This window comes from Artibeus jamaicensis, unplaced genomic scaffold (assembly GCF_021234435.1).
Source record: "Artibeus jamaicensis isolate MK-2021 breed Jamaican fruit bat unplaced genomic scaffold, CSHL_Jam_final scaffold_3128, whole genome shotgun sequence".
NCBI classification, from domain to species: Eukaryota; Metazoa; Chordata; class Mammalia; order Chiroptera; family Phyllostomidae; genus Artibeus; species Artibeus jamaicensis.
Window position 1 is genome coordinate 431,838 of NW_026522036.1, and position 17,944 is coordinate 449,781.

Consider the following 17,944-nt stretch of genomic DNA (forward strand, 5'->3'; position numbering starts at 1 on the left):
CATGGAAGGAACGCAGGGACAGAAATGAGCCGTGGGGTGGGGATAGGACTAGCTCTGTAGAGATGTAAACACAGTGAAAAGCCCTATGAAATACTTACTAGACAAAAGAAATGTGGCCACTTTGTAAAATTAATTTCAGTGGAGTTTTTATGCAAAAGGTTTAGAGTGATTTTTTTTCAAATTGGTGCACACAGGCTCTCAAAGTTTTGCGTGTAAGTTGACGGTGGCCATATTTCAAGGGGCCCACAGATCTGAGGGAAAGGTTTCCTGGGAAAGGTTCATCAGTTTTTGAAGGACAGGTTTGACTCAGTTTCCCCATAAAGACATATTTGAAGTCTTAAAGCGTGCAAGGGGATCGGGTCTGTTGGCCTTTCCAGTTTTCGAGTGCCGCGAAGCCCAGGACCTCCTGGTACCAAATGACAGGATGCTTCCTGAACTAAAGCTAATACCTTGATACTGCTAAGGAATTCGGGAGTAATTTTGTTGTACCCTCCACCCCGGACCTTTGTGTGGGCTGAAGGACATGGACCAGGCGCCGACCACCCAGCATGCACTGAGCGGAGGGGCACGGCGTAGGTCACGGTTGGGCAGGTCTGGAGCAGAACGAGAAGTAAACGGAGAAACGGGACCGTGCAGAAGCCAGCACCTGCAGATGATGAGCCTGTGAGTGCCATGTGCTGTAGCTCCGGCAGCAATGGGCCTCCACACGGGGCACAGAACAGGCACTGACAAACCTGATCTTGGCCCTCTCCTGCCTTAAATCTCCTCCTCTTCCCCAACCTGAGCTGTGCAGAGACAGAGCTCCTTAATGTGGTTCCCTGGCAGGTGCAGACTGCACCCCAAGCACCCACACACATTCTACAGGACTCCATCACCCCTCATGCTGAAACGACTTCCTTCTATTTCTTCCCAATTTTTATCCTGGCCAGTCCTTCATTGTTGTTAATATTCAGTTTGGGCATCTCTCCCACCTGGAAGCCTTCCCTTCCATCCATCTCCCTCCCAGATGGAGCTGTGTATTCCTTGCCTCATGCTAGCAAACGCCCTCATGATCCCTATTTCAACAGTGTTGGGAATTCAAAGTCTGGCTCAATTACTGGTCCTAGTTTATGTGACTGTCTAACCAGCACATCCAGTAGACTCCTCATCTATCTCCCCCACCTGCTGAAGCCCCTCTGGCCTCTTACCCACACTACAGCCAAGGATCTTTCAAAACAAAAATGATGTCAGGACCCTCTCCTCCAATGCTAGTGGCTGAAAATCCTCTAGCAATTCCCCAGTGCTCCACCTACCAGTCCACTGGACAGTACCAACTAGACAGGTCCATTGACTAGGACCAATATTTGAATCAGGAGCCAAATTATTCAAGGTCCTGGTAAGAAGAAGACTATCTGGAATGAAAAAGAATCAGTTCTTACATAAAGTATCGGGACTAAAGCTCTGGAGTGAAGAGCAAGTCCCTGCAAAGCCGCACAAGACATAGCCTGGCCTCTGTCTACTTTCTTGCCTGAATCTTATGCCAAGTTCTCTCAGTCACTCTGCTCCAGCCTCACCAGCTTTCTTGCTGACCTCATGCCCATCACTCTCCCTTGGGCCACAGGGCCTTTACTCATGCTCCTTCCTCCTGGCTTCTATCAACTGATGGTCTGTTTGTCCCTTAGATCTTGGGTCATGAGTGGCCTCCTTGGGGAAGCCTCTCCTGACCTCACAGTCCGTGTAACAGACCCTCCCTCGCTGCACTGGAGTACTTGACCTTCACAGCTCACTAATTCATGTGCACGTGTGTCTGATTCGTTTTCTTCTCTATGGGCTCCTTAAGGGTTGACTGTGCCTCTTTCATTTGACCTTGTATTTCCAGCACTACCACCAACCCTAGCAGATGTTCCATAAGTACTTGTTATTAGAATAAATAATGAGTGGTGAGTATTCAATATATATTTGAGATTTATTTTTGAGTGAGGAAAAATAATACTAGGGTTGTAAAGTCACCAACACAATTCTTGTTGGATCGGCAGCATCTCAAATTTCCTCCTAGCTCAGCACAGTAGTTTGGCTTCAGGAGACATGGTCCGGGCTCTCGGATTTTTGGGCCTAGAGATTGGCAGGGTGTGGGGGGGAGAGAAGGACATGAGAAAGCAAACATTTTAAATTTTGATGAAGGGCAAACAACGTACACTTATCCATTGTCCTGTAATTTCATAAAAGAAACGCCACCTTAACACCTCAAAAATAGCGAAGACAGAACTTCAGAAAATGGTAATTGCGGCCCCTCCAGGCAGGGACAGTTGGTGACTTGACACTGAGATTTTGCTACAGAAAACTGCCACTGGTGTGTGGATCTGAATTTTGTCTCCGATACATCCTGTGTGACCTTGGGTAAGTAACTTCGCCTCTCTGCTTCTCACTTCCTCCTTCTTGGGGGCATTGTGAGGATTAAATGCTTTAACCTATATAAAGAAAGCCCTTAGCACACTGCATACACACAGATGCTAATGTAGATTTACCTGTCATTCACTAGACAACAGCGCCACCTCGTGGTCACCATCTCAGAGTACAGACAGGCTGCTTCAGAGGCATTTCAGAGGCACCCACGGGCAGAAGGCTGAGGCAGAAACAGGGAGGAAAGCCATAAATATTCACGGCATAATTAAAAAAATACTCACCCAAGGATATCTTTATTGATTTTAGAGAGAGAGAGACATTGATCTAAAAGAGAAACATTGATAGTTTGCCTCCTGTGGACACCCTGACCTGAGAGATCCAACCCACAATCTAGATATGTACCCTGACCAAGGATCGAACCTACAAACTTTCGGGGTGTATGTGACAACACTCCAACCAACTGAGCAACCCAGCCAGGGCTCACGGAATCATTCAAAGGTGTGGCCTTTCTGTCTTCCTGAGAAAGAAGTTTATTCCTTGGGAGCTTCTCTCTAAGCTGTCACTCTAGAAGAGGGAGGGAAAATGTCATCTCTCTCCCTGGCCTCCCAACCATGGGGGCTGCTTTATTTGAGGTGGGGGGAGCCCTTTGCTGGGCTGACAGGACAGTGGGGCCTCGGCACTCTCACCCACTGGGTGGGGGTTCCCTGCCTCTTGGTTTCTGCCAGGTCTGAAGAATGAGAAAGAAACAATAGGACCCATGGACACAGCCGAAGGTGGGTAGGATTGAGGGTGGGAGGGGGTTGGGGGGGTGGAGGAGGGTAGTGGGGGTAAATGGAGACAACTGTGCTTGAACAACAATTTTAAAAAAGAATGAAAAAGAAACAACAAACTGAATGTGGAAGCCTTTTTGTGATGGTCACAAAACAGAGACAAATGTTAGGTTCTGTGCTCTCACTGATGAGGGTCCTGTGCTGTTGGGGCCATCAGCCACTGGAAACAGTCCTCAGAAAAGTCTCCGCAGGAGAGTCTGTGAGCTGGAGCCTCGGGCACTTTCTCTCTTTCATATTTCTTCCCCGGTGTGAGAGACTGACACTGATTTTCCTTTCTTGTCTTTGCTTGCAGATTTTCAACTAGCCTGTGAGCCTGGAAAGGAAGCTCAGCAAACGACAAAGAAGACTGTTGACCTGTCAGACAAAGGCCGGGGCCGGCTCTGAGTTATGTGCTACATATCTTTGCAGGTAGCTCTTGGATGAATTCATAGTTCCTTTTTACATAGGCCTTGGGCCACCCTGTCTTTGGGTTTCCTGGCATGATAAAGAGGGTCAGACCCCTGGTACAGTCCATAGATTGTCATCTCAGGGTGACCGCGCCAATCACAAGCTGTACTTTAGAGCGTGAGTAATTCTGAAGTCAGTACCTGTTTGCTCTGCATCGAGTGGGCTGTAAGGTATGGGTGACAGACAGCCCTGAAAAGCAGTTGGCGTGGGAGTGGAAACTTGCAGGGGCCTGGACAGGGAGGGACAGAGAGGAAGACGAAGCAGAAAGTGGAGGAGGCTGGCCTTTATTCAGTGGGGCTGTGGTCAGAGCTGGCCAGGGTTCCCACTGGGCCCTGCTTGGGATAGAGTCCCTTTTAGAGAGCAGATTTGATTGGTGGGGAGCTGTGTTAGAAAGAGAACAAGTTCTGGAGATGAGTAGAACTGGATTTGTATTTCCACCGTATGATTTCCTACCTGAGGTACTATGGGAAATAGGACTCCATTCTGAACCTATTGCTCAGATGAAGATGAAAAGAATCTATTTGCAAAACACTTGTTTTTCTACCAAGCGGAGCTCTCAAGTCCAGTCGTTAAGAGGCTCTGTAGTCAGGAGTGCCCAGGGTCCAATCTGGCTTCTCTCACCTCCAAGCTCTCAATAACTTTGGGGTAAGTTGCTTGACCACTCAGAGCCTTACTTAGTTTCCTTACGTTGGACCAATACTAGAAGCCCCTGCCCACATAGGTGTGATTATTAAATTAGATCATGCAGGTAAAGATAAATTAGCACCGGGCACAGAGAGCGTGAGCTTAGCAAGAAGAGGGCGTTATTTTTATCCATCTGCTTTCCATCCGCCCCAGCCGGGCACAGAGGCAGCTTCCGGTGAGCACCGACTCGGCTGCACGGTGAGTTGAATGTGCTCTCAGGAAACAGCTGGCTTCCTCAAACTGGGCAAACTGAGGAGAGTTTAATAAAAAATTATGACACTAAAACATGTTTAAATCACACAGTAGCTGTTAAAATTACACGTGCCATGCACTGCTTATAAATGCGTGGCCGGGGCATCACAAAACCAACACGGAGCAGGGTTGCAAGACGGGGCTGTGCCGGGGAGGGGCCGCTGCCCTCTGTGTATAACCCAGGTGATGGTTTTACACTTCTCCTCCTAAGCCATGTGATCTTGTGGTGGCTCCCAGGAAAATGGGAAGAATGAATCCCGCACCATTTCTTAGGCTTGACCATGTGACTTGCTTAGATCAATAGAATATGAAGCAGAAGCTGCTGTGAGCTGAGGCTACACATGAGCTCGCCTGCTTTTACTCGCCCTCTTATGTGTCTGTCATTCAGTGTGAGAAGAATGTGCTGTGGGAGTCGGAAGGAGCCGCAGCTGTGGACTCAGCTGGCAGCCGGGATCAAGGTCAGCAGGCCCCAGCAGTGCCAAAGGTGACCTATGGACCCGGGAGCAGAAAACCAAATGTTTGCTCCTGTAGCCACTGAGATTTTGAGGTTGCTCCTAATGGGAAAAAAACTGGCTCATGCCCACCTCTTGATTAGGAGGGGCAGAGGGAGGTGCAGTTACTGTGCTGAGCTGCTTGATAGGACTTGTGACCTCAGTAGAGCAGTAGAGGGGAAGAGATGACTCACCAATACCCTCTTCCCTCCCTAGTATCTCCTGCTGGTACCTCCCCTTGACTGAACTCGGCTATTAGGGGAGAGCAAGGGATCCGCTGACAGAGCCATTACAGATTGGCCTGCTGGCACAGTGCATGTTGGAGAAGACAGAGAACAGCTGTGGACAGACGAATGGGAAGGATCCAGCACAGCTAAGAAGGAAGGAGGGTATGAGAGCTCTTAAATTAACAAAGTACTGTGCTAAGGGCTTTGTAGAATGAGCTCCATCTACATACAGCCCTCTGGCCATTTTCTGCCTCATTCTTCCCTTAGTCTCCTTGGATTTCTCTTATTCTGGCTGGTGACTGGGAACAGCCTTTGGGATCTGAAGCTCAGTGGAGTTATGCAGCAGGACGTCCTTAAACAATCTGACCGTTATTCCAGATTGTTCCCCTTACCTCAATCCATCAGCCAAATAAGAGGTGTCCCTGAGATTATTATGGTTCAGAGGGAGATTCAGGAAATGTCTTTTTTAGTATGTTGTCTTCCAATGTCTTTAGCAAAACCATGTGTTCTAAGGTATTATCGCCCAAAGTCCTCTGTGGACTTAGAGCAGTCAACTGCTCTATCCTGTCCTCTCCAAGTTTCTTGTCAAGAGAGCCAGGTCTCCTGTTTCTGGGGAAGGAGCAGTTCGGCACAGAAGTGCAGGGCAAGAGTTGGAAGTTAGATCAAAGTGCTTATAAAGCCTAACCTGCCCCTTAGTGGCTGGGTGACCGTGAGCAGATGACTTTACCTGATTCCTGAACCAGGAGAGGTCATATCAGCACCAGGTTAAGGATGAAATGAAACACACAGGAATGCTCTTAGTACAGTACTTTGTTAATGCTCATTAACCTATTATTGTAATTGCACACTTCCTATATGACGTCAGGGTGAGACGGTGACTCTGGAGCTGGGGTGGCACAGAATGCTCTAGCAGATGCCGCAGGACCTGGTTACTCACGCCCTGGTACTGGGAGGGCCGTGCACGGTTCTTCTGTCGGCGAGATTCCATCTGCTCTTGAAAAAGCAATTTTTCTCTCATTTCCAGGCGGGTAGAAGTGGGAGCATTCCTCAGCCTTCCAGGGCTCTGAGCTGCACCAGGCGGGGGGTTCTCCTAAGATCAGCCCGTTGGTGGTCTGGTACCATCTGTCTATTAAGCAGCTCACTCCATTCTTGAGGTATAGGTATCTGCCAAACCCTGTGATATCCTGCAATTTGTGATTTCTTAAATTTGAATATACTTTTAAGGGAATCAATTCAATGATGAATTTAGGCTAGCCTGAGCCTTGTAGATAAGTGATACATACATTAGAAGATGGTTGCAGAGGAAAAGTAGAGAATGTCTAGGAAGCTGTGCCTGTTAGGAGAGAAAGTGTTTCTGTTTCTGCCCACTTATTGCACACCCACCCCACTCACCACCGGCCCAGCCTCACACCCATTCCTCCACCCATCACGCATTTCACAGGACACCCAATACACATCCCATTCTTCATTCACTTACTTCTCCACATATCCATCCCCCTTCAAAGCCACCCGTCCACCTCACCCATCCACTAGCCACACTCGCCCATCTATCCATCCGTCATCCATTCACCCACCACCTACCCACCCAAACCCACCATCCCAGTCATCCACCTACTTACCCATTTATCTCCTCCATCCTCTAGCCACCCACCCACTCACCCACTAACCACCATCCATTTATCATCTTCTACCCAGTCACCCAGCCATTTACCCACCCACCCACCCACACACCCACTGATCACTCAGCCTTCTCATCCATCCATTTGGCAAACAGGTATTAGTTCCCCATAATGTGCCAGGACTTATCTTATGTACCTAGGACACACATGACTAAAACATGGCTCCTTTTCCCAAAGAACCTCTCTAACCAGTGTGTAAGAAATATACTCCAAAATGTAATGACAAAATAAAGCTCAACTAAATTTTTTAATGCTCACCTGAGGGCATGCTTATTGATTTTAGAGAAAGGGGGAGAGGGGCATAGAGAGAGGGAGAGAAACATTGATCAGTTGCCTCTCATATGAGGCCTGACTGGGGATTTAACCCACAACCTAGGTATGTGCCCTGACCCAGAATTGAACTGAACTGGTGAGCTTTCGATTTATGAGATGACACTCCAACCAACCGAGCCACACTGGCCAGGCTTCAACTAATTTTTAACAAGACGTGGCAGCATTTTGTAGTGGTTACACACATAGGCTTTGAAGCCAGACTAACTTGACTTTGGTCTAAGCTCTGCCACTTGCTAGATGGATATCCTTGTACCAACCCAAACACTTCATTAAACCTCAGTTTCCTCATCTGTTAAGCAGGAATAACAATTGTGTATGCTTCAGAGGGTAATGGTGAACCCTAAGCAAGTTGATGTTAAGTTAACATGCTGTGAGAGGGTCACACAGCAGAGAACTGCAGACGTCCTGCGGGAGTGGGAGCAGCTGGCAACCACCCAGGCAGTGTGAACCTCAGCCACAACTGTGAGGCACTGGACTCTGCCAGCTCTCTGAGCTCCGAAGGAGATGCAGAGCTGCGGAAAACAGCCCACAGATGCCTTGGTGTAGCCTTGAGAAGCCTCAGATAAGCTCTGCCTGCACGCCTGAACTCAGAGAAACTGAGAGATGTTGTATGTTATTTTAAGCCACTAAATTTTAGGTGCTTTGTGATGAGGTAACAGAGAACTAAGCCATTCGATAACTTGCCCGAGGCTACAAAGCTCTTCAGTGACCGAGCCAAGGCTCAGAATATGAGCGAACTTACTGAAAAAAAAAAAAAAAAACCAGCCAGAGGAGTTAAAATGCAAGCAATCTGGTTAGCACTTAATGGACTGGAAAATTCAATTAATCAGACTCTCTAATTCCTGGGCCTTATGATTAGTCAGGGATTTTCTGGGTTTGAAATCAAATGTGCCATGGCAATTGGGGCAAGCACCGTGGCTGCCCTGATGCTGCTGAAGAAATGCAGCAACTGAAGAGCTGAGAGAAGCACGTCCGACTCCTCGTGCCAGGGAAGGGCCCGGTTCAGACAGCCCAGTGCTTCCGGTTTGGGAATGCCATTGGGGTTGCCTATGGAGCTGCAGCCATCTGCCTGCCTCCTCTGCTCTGTTTCTCCCCACTGGACCCCACAGACTGGAAAAATTACACCCCTGGATGTCCGATTTATTTCTTCTGAACAAAGAGACCGACTCAGTGCGCGTGTGGGGGGATCTACCAGTTAAATAGCCACCACCACCACCAAAAGAGCAGTAGTAGCTCAGCCATTCAGACCTTCAGGGCTCCCGCCGTGGCCTCCCTGAGCCCTGTGGGCTCCCCAGGCAGACTCGGAGTCAGCACCCTTGACATCATTTCTTCAGTACTGGGGGTCAGGAAAACCAGGTTTCTATTAGCAAAATGGCAGGGTTGTTTTTTTCAACCTGAGGATTAGATACTTCACCCAAACACAGGAGGCCTGGGGAGAGACTCACATCTGCTCATTCACACCCTGGGCCAGCACAGAATCAGTGACCTGAGGACACTGGGACAAACATCTCTTCCTCTTCTGTATTCCATTATCTCGCCTCACTTTTAGTGTGCAGCTTCCTAGGTGACATACTGAAGGGAAGAACATTTGGATCAAGAGATACGTCTGGTTTCCAAGCAAGGGCTCTGTGCTATGTACCAGTGAAGTGCAAAAGTCCTTAACAGACCACAGTTTTTTGAACTTGATATTCTTGTGTCTTATGTATTCAGTCTGCTTGAGAGTGTGTTTTGCCAGCTCCGCGTGTGTGCAAACCTGAAGTAACGGCCCCACATTCCCAATCTAGTCTGAGGGTGTTTTGCCCCCCCCCCCGACTGAATGGCTTGCCCCTCAACTTTTTCCATGTCTGCAGAGCACTTCAAACCCTCACCTTTTCCTCCCCATCCCTTTGTAAAACAGCTGGGGCTCAGAGAGGGGAACAGATTCCCCCAGGCTCAGACAGAGTTCGAATTTAAATCCAGCACAGGCTGCCCCAGGGCCTGAGCTTGTATTCATTATATTGGCTGCTCACCAGTAGTACCCAGCACTGTGTAGGTGGGCATTTGTTGTAGGTGAGGGGTGACTACACTCAGGGTGAGTCCTCAGTGTAGGCAGTATAAAAGTGGAAGTGAGTTCTTTGGTGGGAGAAGCAAAGCAGGGAAAGGCATGGGAAGTGACACTTACCTGAGCCTCTGCTACAGGTGACGCACTCACTGTGAGGTTGAAGAACCGCGATGCTGAATTAAAGAAAGTCCCTGCTCTCATTGAGATCGAATTATAATATAAATGTAAGAGAAATAAGCAAGATAATAAGTGCATGAAGGATGCATAGGGTGATGTGGCAGAGAACAACAGTGGGATATTTGTTGAGAAACCAGAGAAGACCTGTCCGAGGAGAGGACAGCAGAGCTGAGATATAAATGGAGGGCGGGAGGCAGCCAGGCCAGGACCTGGAGGAAGGGCATACCTGGCCCAGGCGGGAGCAGGTGCAAAGGACCTGGGGTGGGGATGAGTCGGGCCCAGATGAGGAAGAGAAAGGAGGCACTGAGGCGAAGCACAATTCATGGTGAAACAGCCTGGAGCCTGGTGCTGCATGAACTCATTAATGAGGTCAGCAAAGCATTTTAGGGAAGAAAAGGAACATGGATTTTATCCAGCTGGCAGGAGGGAGCAATAAAGAAGGAAAGCAGGACCCAAGTTTCATTTTTCAATGAGCCCTTTGATTGCTGTGAGGAGAATGGAAAAGAGAGCTCCAAGAATGGTGATGCGGAGAACGGGTAGGAGACGCTGCAGCGGGAGACCCCAGCCCAGGGCATCCCAACGGATTTCTGGTTTCATCCCACTCCAGCCACACTGGGATCCTTCACCAAGCTGGTCCTTGCCTCAGACCTTCTCACGTGGCTTTCCCTCACCTACAGTCCTCTTTCAGGCTCTTTCTTCAGCTAACTCTCCAACTCTTTTCAGACCCTCTTCTCTCAAGCCTTTTCATCTGGAAAGCCTTCTCTGCCCCGGTGAGTGCTCATGGCATCTACCTCTTCCTCTCAGCATCACTTAAACTTCACTGAGCTTGTGAGGTCTGCCGATGCCTCTTTTCTCCACCAGGAAATCTGTGAAGGCGAGAACCACATCATCACAGCCCCACACAGAATGCAGGTAGAAGGTGCTCATCACATCTTTACTTGAGAAAATAACATTAAAGTTAGTGGCCATTTGAGATTAATGCTGCTGACCCTAAATGATTTTTTAAACAGTTGAGTAGGGTCAGCCTCTGAAACAAATGGGTTTTTGGAATAATAATCATGATCAGCTGCATGCCTTGTATATGGAGGGAACATCATTAAGCACATGAAATCTCCTACTAATCGAGTCATTAAACAACTGTATAAACAAGGGACACTCACCCCACTTTTCAGGTGGGGAACTGAGGTTGGGATGCTTATGTAACTTGCCTGAGAAAACCTTACTACTTACTGCGTGGTGAGATACCAGTTTGATTCCTGTCTACCTTGCTCTTTTGACCAAGTACTCCTGAAGACAGGCACAATTATTCCTCAGCACGTACTTCAAGCATGAGCTTGGGAGCTGGAGGAGAAGATGGTGTGTCGTTAGCCAGAGTCCCTCCTTCTAGGAGATGAGCATCTGGCGGAAGAGGTGGGACCTGGAGAGAAGTCTCTGTGGAGGGCTGCAGTGCGGGGTCCACGGGGCTTGGTCCAGGGAACTGTTGAGATCAAGGGTCTAACAACCCGGCGGTAGTTTCAGAATGACTCACATTCACTTACTGTAATTCCTGCCAAGGGGACTCATAATCCACACGAGTGTTTCTTAAACCTCCTTTTCTATTTCGACCTCATCCCAAGTCACCTTTTCCACTCTTATCCAGTGAACTCCTCCTCTTGCCTTTTACATTAAGATTCCACATATTGAAGCCCCCAACAGCTGATGAAAATGTGAACCAGCCCCTCTGACAGTCTAATTAAAGCCATGGTCTTTCTCCCAGAGAAGTGTTCAGATGCATGAGTGTGTACACACACATGTGCACACACACTGGTTTCACTGGTTTTCCTATCATTTCAGGGAGCTGCAGACTTCTTGAATTTTACCAACAGTTTGTGAGTGAGGATCCCAGCCATCGGTAACCTGAAAAGCCTTCAGCTCCTCAGCATTTGCCAAAGGAAAAGAACTTCTCCTCTTACCACATGCATGAGAAAACTATAGCAGTTATGTAACAATAGATGAATCCCAACCAACCAAACCCCATGCTTGCTGCTTCAGAAGCTTGTCTTTCTGCAGTTTTCAGCTTGAAATGGCTTTATCTTCGAGGGAGCAAAACACTCTGTAAGTAAGACAATGGCCTCAGCGGCTCTCTAGCGGCTGATACACTGGTGGAAAAAGCTTGAACTAACACTCCATTTTTCTTTTCTCACTCTGGGTTCAGGTTCTTCATACCCAGCGTGCTTTTAATTCAAACATGAGCCGTGGTTCTGGAGCCCCGCAGTTCTCCACCACTGCAGTGCATTAGTCCCTGAGGGCCCTCAGGGGTGTTGGGAACTAATTTGAATTACTGGTGAAACACCAGTTTTGACAAATTATTTATTATTTAAGAAATAAATTGGAGAACATTCATGTTTTTCTTCTGTACAGGTGCCGTTCTTAAGGCCTTGCCCACAGATGTATTCCTTCAGGTGGGGGATGGGCAGTGAGGACCCAAAGAAAGTTCTGACTATGTATGTCTCTGATCTGATCCCCCTGGGAAAAATCCCTATTACCTGTAGGAAAGAGTCCAGACATCCAAGCCTGGCTCGCAGAGGCTTCAGGAGCTGAGTGAGCACAGACTGTGTGCCTTGAACTGGGCTCCCTGATTTACACACATCAAATTATTAATAATCTCTAAGCTAAGAAGCAAGCTCTAGACTTAGACTGAATCCTGGGTTTGGATCGTGTTCTGTCATTTATGACCAGTGTCACCTTGAATGACAAACTTAAAGTTCCAGGGTGTTTTTCTTCTTAAAAACAAAACTAAAAACAGTAAAGCAGTAGAGTTGTCAAAAAGACTCAATAGTAAAAACAAGTAATGAAAATAACATCATTTATTGAGCATCAATTTCCCCAGCATCAAGCACATGGCAATGGCTCAATTAATTAAACAAATACTTATTAAGCATCTACTTTGTGCCAGATACAAAGGGCTGGAATTTTCGAGGCTCAAAATGCTAGTGTTACTATTATTATTATTATTATTATTATTATATTCTCACAATAGCCCATGAGGGAGGTAACATTTTCATCCTCATTTTATAGGTGAGGGAACAGGCTCAAAGGGATTAAATAACATACACAAGGTAAGCCAACAATTAAATTGAAGAGCCAGGATGGACCCCGACAAGCCCGGCTCCCAAATCCACAGAGTTTGTAGTGACGTGTACTGGAGTCGTTCCTGAGTGTGTTTGTCTCCTCATCAAGCCTGTCGGTTTCCCGAGGTGAACCCCATGGTGTCTGCATTCTGTGTCTGCCCCAGGACTAGCAGGGAGCTTTGTGTACAGTAATAACACTTAACAAATGGCCGAGAAAATAAAGGGAGTCTGATCTTGCAACAGGTTGGATATGTTCTTGAATACGCTTTGTGCTCTGTGCCCTATATTTACCCCCATGATGGAGAACACATGGGGCCCTTGTCTGCACCAGTTCCCCGCAAAGACAGGGAACATGGCTGAGTGGTGGAGACAAGTGGGTGTCCAAAACGTAACTCTTCTTTCCCCCAATCGCCTGCTCTTCCTCAAGTTTCCTGTCTCAGTGAACCAAGCACAGTCTACCCGCTGCTCACACAATGCAGTGGGCACCCCTCCTCTCCTTCCCTCTAACCTGTGCCCTGACAGACAGTCCTTCAGTTGTCACATACTGGGAGGTCCTATGTCCTAATTCTTTCCCCACTGACCACTTCTCTCCAGTATCCCTCTTCCACACCAGGCAAGGTTGCTACTGTCTCTTGCTTAGATGCCTTAACTTCCTCCTCACTGTTCTGCCTGCATCCAGCCTGGCCCCCATTCCATTCCATTCTCTACTGGGCAAGCAGAACACGTTTTCTAATCACACATCTGCCCCAGCCTCTCCTCTGCTTCAGATCCTGCCATGGCTCAGCATACCTGTAGCTCCGGTATAGAAGTGGGGCATCCACCACCCGGGGGCCATGCAGGATGATCCTTCTGGGTGTGGAAAGAAGGTATATGGACTTCCGTTTCTGTTTATTTTCTATTGTGTCTGTTTGGGAAGTTATATTCTGGTCATGTTTCATAATGTCCTGTCTTAGTTCAGGTTCTGTGGAAGCAGAGCCTGAGGCAAAATTTGGGTGCAAGTGACTTATTAAGGGGATACACACAGGGGAAGCCTAGGAGAGGAAGAAAAGCCCAATGGAGTGGAGAACAATAGCTAAGCCAGGATGTGGTCTCAGCTTCAGCCTGATCTACCTGGGAGGGCTAGAAGGTGGCTGGCACCACAGGAAGTTGACTTTTTGTATACCTCTGTCAGCCACCTGACACTGGGGTGCTGAGGGGAGTTAACTTCCCACGGCACCTCAAGGAACTCGGATCTAGACATTAGAGGAACCCTATTCATTGAATAGAATGTCTATTCACTCTGGAACCCAGCACTAGAATTCTCTGGCCCAGTCTCTCCTGGTCACCTCAGAGGGAGCATGGGAAGGCAATGATTGCACCAAGGGGAGCCCTTGTAGATTGTTTTTAAGTGAACTTGATAATTCTGGCCTTTTCTTACCTCTTCTTATGCCTCAAACTTTAATGGGTCTTCCACATGCTGTGGAATCCACAGCCTATCTCATCCCTGGCCAAGAGCAGCAGCCAGAGTGGAAAGCCCAGTGGAACACAGGAACCGGCAGTGGGAAGATGATCCACTGAGAAACAACAGGGGTTCTCATTCCACGCCTGGCTGGGCCCGCAGTGTTAGTACCCTGATCCGAGCTTCTGGCCTAAATGCAGCTCATGTTTGAAACAGAGTGCTGTGAAGAAGGAGGGGCTTGAAAGTAAGATCCAGCTGGGACCCAGCCCCACCTCGACCAAGTACCAAACCTCACTAGCTCTGGGACCTTTGATACCTGAGGGAATTTCTCTAAACAGACGTCAAGGTCTTTATAACATCTAAATCAGTTTCCCAAAGCCAAACCCAGGACACTGAGCTGTGAGTGGAATACTAATAAATGACCACCATAATTGGGTACTTGCTATATGCCCAGGACAGTGCTAAATGAGATTGTATACATATGCGTACACATATTCTAATTTAATAATCTAAAAAACCCATTGTTTTACTGTTTAGATGAGGAAACTAAGGCTCAGAAAGGCTGAGTAACTTATTACAGTTAGTAACTAAGTGGTGGAGCCAAAAGTTGAATCAGGGCAGCTGGCCTCTTCACATTCCTTTATTGCCTTGCATGTCTTCCCTTTCTTGCTATTAGCACCCCAAGTACAGACTCTGAACCCTTCTGAGGCAGTGGAGGCCTTGTTTGTAGGCATCTGGAAGTCATAATTAGAAGAGAAGTCACCTTTATTAAAGTCTGCATGGTAGCAAGCTGGGTGTAGAAACTGCACAATTTCAGTAGTTTGAATGTCTCTTTTATCCCAGTTGGTACCTACCCCAAATTAATCCCCCTGAAGGTACTGCTGTCTTAATTAAGTTTGCCTTGTTAACTCTGCAATATTCCCCTTGCTATGAAGCAGGCTGTGCCAATTTAAAGGCTCAGATGCTGAGCAGGAGGTCAGCGTGTGCGCATCTGCAGAGGCCCAGCCTTCTCTTGCTGGCCTGCCCCACAGTTCCGCTGGGAGGTCACGAAGAAAGAGCACCCTAGAATAGCAGCTGCTCCCACATAGTAAGCAGCTTCACCATGCTCTGGGCTACTCGTGGAGGCTGGGAGCATGGGTTTGGCGTCACTGAGACATGGGTATGTGCCCTGGCCCTTATCTGTGCTGCAGTTTCCTCAGCAGTCCTTACATCTGGCATGGTACATACTTAACTCATGCAAGCAAAGGTACTCGGCACAGGTCTTGGCACTTAAGAATGGAAGCTCTTCTACCTTCCCCCTCCTCTTTTCCCTGATCTAGTGGGTATTTCATGATTTTTGACTGACAAGCATCATCATATGTTCTTCCTCACTGGAGGTATTTCCCCACGTTCAGACCACACTCCTTCCCCCCCACCGACCCCAGCCTCCACCAGAAAAGTTTCAATAATTCACTCGTAAGCATGTGGCCCAATCCTGGTACCCAATCCTGGAAGACTTGACATTTTCTCAAAACTTTTTAATTGAAGAATAACATATATAGAGAAAGCATAAGTATACTGCCTGTTAAATATTTACAAACCAAACATATTCTTGTAACTGTACCTAAAAGACACAGAACATTGCCAGCTCCCAAGAAGATCTCGCTGAGGCCCCTTCCAGTCACTATTTCCCAGGTATCTTCTCTTCTAAAGCACAGACTATGTTTGCTAATTTAAAATTTTATATAAATAGAATTATATAAAGTTATATATACTTGGAAATTAATGCAATTTCTATTAATACAGTTCATGGAATTTCCATTAGTAAGATTAATGGACATGTAAATGGAACATAAATGCAATAAATGGAATTGGTAAAGAATAAAGTATGTATTCTTTGCACTGGCTTCTTTCACTCAACATTTTATGAGATTCATCATGTTGCTGTAGGTGGTTGTATTAGTTCATTCATTCTCAATTTAGTGCAGTATTCCAGTGTGTGACTACACCATAGTTACTTTATTCATTTAACTGTTGATGAACATTTGAGCTATTTCCAGTTTTTACCTAATACAAGTAGGGCTGTTATGAATAGTATTGGACAGGTTAATTGGTAAACATATGTATTTGTTTTTTAATTATATTTTATTGATTATGCTGTTACAGTTGTCCTGATTTTTCCCCCTTTGCCTGCAATCACTAAGGCAAATACTCCCACCACTGTCCGTAGATCATGCCTATAAGTTTTTTGGCTACTCCATTTCCTATACTGTACTTTACATCTCCATGGCTATTCTGTAACTCCCTATTTGTACTTCTTAATCCACTCACATCTTTAAGCGCTCTACCCCCACCCCTCCCATCTTGTTACCTTCTAGTACCTAAGTTCTCTTCTCTTGCTTTTAAGCATCTCTATCTTTAACCTTTGGCATTTTAATAATGATGTGTTTTGGAGCGGGCCTCCTTGAACCCATAATAATTAGGACTCTCAGCACTTCCTGGACTCGCATGTCTATTTCCTTCACCAAATTAAGGAAGTTTTCTTTCACTACTTTTTCAGATAGATTTCCCATTTCATGCTCTTTCTCTTCTTCTGGCACCCCTATGGGATGAATATTGGACTTCCTGAAGTTGTTCCAGAGACTGTTTACACTATCCCCATTTTTTGGATTCTTTTTTTTTTCTTCTTCCTTGTGGCTGTTTTTTGCTTCCTATGTTCCAAGCATTGATTTGATTCTCAGCGTCATCCACTCTACTGTTGTTTCCCAGTAAATTGTTCTTCCAATTAGTGTATCCTTCATTTCTGACTAGTTCCTTTCTGATATCAATTTCTGATTGCTTATCTCCATTTTGTTTAGCTCTTTTTCTGGAGTTTTGATCCGTTTTTTTCATTTGGGTCATATTTCTTTGTCTCCTCACTTTGATATCCTCTCTTGTTTGTTTCTTTGTATTAGGCAGAGTTGCTTTGACTCCGTGTCTTGATTGTGGCCTAATGTAGTAGGTGACCTGTAGGGTCAAGGGGCACAGTCTTCCCTCTCAGGAAAGCTGGGTAATTGAGGTGTGCCCTTTGTGTGGGCCGAGTATACTATCTATCCTCTTGTAGTTGAAGCTTGGTTGCTGTTCATGGATCAATGGTAGGGGTGTACCCAGGTGATTCAGCTGCAAGGCCTGGCTGTGACCACTGACCACCAACCTCTGTCCTCTGTGGAAGATCAGCTATGCAGGGGCAGGGTGGTAGTGCTCTGACATGGTCTGTAGCTGTCCAATGAGTGCATTGACCTCTGAGTTTTCTGGGTGGTGGAGGTCAAGGTCAGCTCTCGCACGTGTTTTGCCTGGAGTACCCTGCCTGAGCTATGAAGCTATCTGAGGTGGCTGCTGCTTCTGCTGGGCTTGGAGATTCCCAAGTGAAGCTAAGCTGTGACTCTAATATACCTGCCAAGCCAGCTGTTTGCTTGTTAGATAGGATTTAGGGGCTTATGGAAAAGCAGCTTGGGTGCTTTAAGCAGCGTGGCCCATCAGTTGGGTGGGGTAGAGCCTCTGTGGATCTCCAAGGTGGGTCACACAGTGTTAGCCAGGTTGATGGAGCCTCATATATGGCACCAGCCTACTAGCTCTGTCGAGGGAGAGCTTAGCAAAGGGACAATGGCCTCTATTTGCCTTGATGCCAGACACTTCAGTTTCTCCCTCTATATCACTGGTGCCCTTCAAGCTGCCACCCTGGTGCTGAAGCTCAGCAGGAGCAAGTCTGAGTAGGTGAGTCAATGTGTAGGTTCCCTAAGAGGAACTGCTTAGGGTTCCTGTAGCCTTCTCCACTAACTCAATCCCTGTCGGTTTAGGCAGCCAGAAGTTGTGGGAACTTATCTTCCTGCCACTG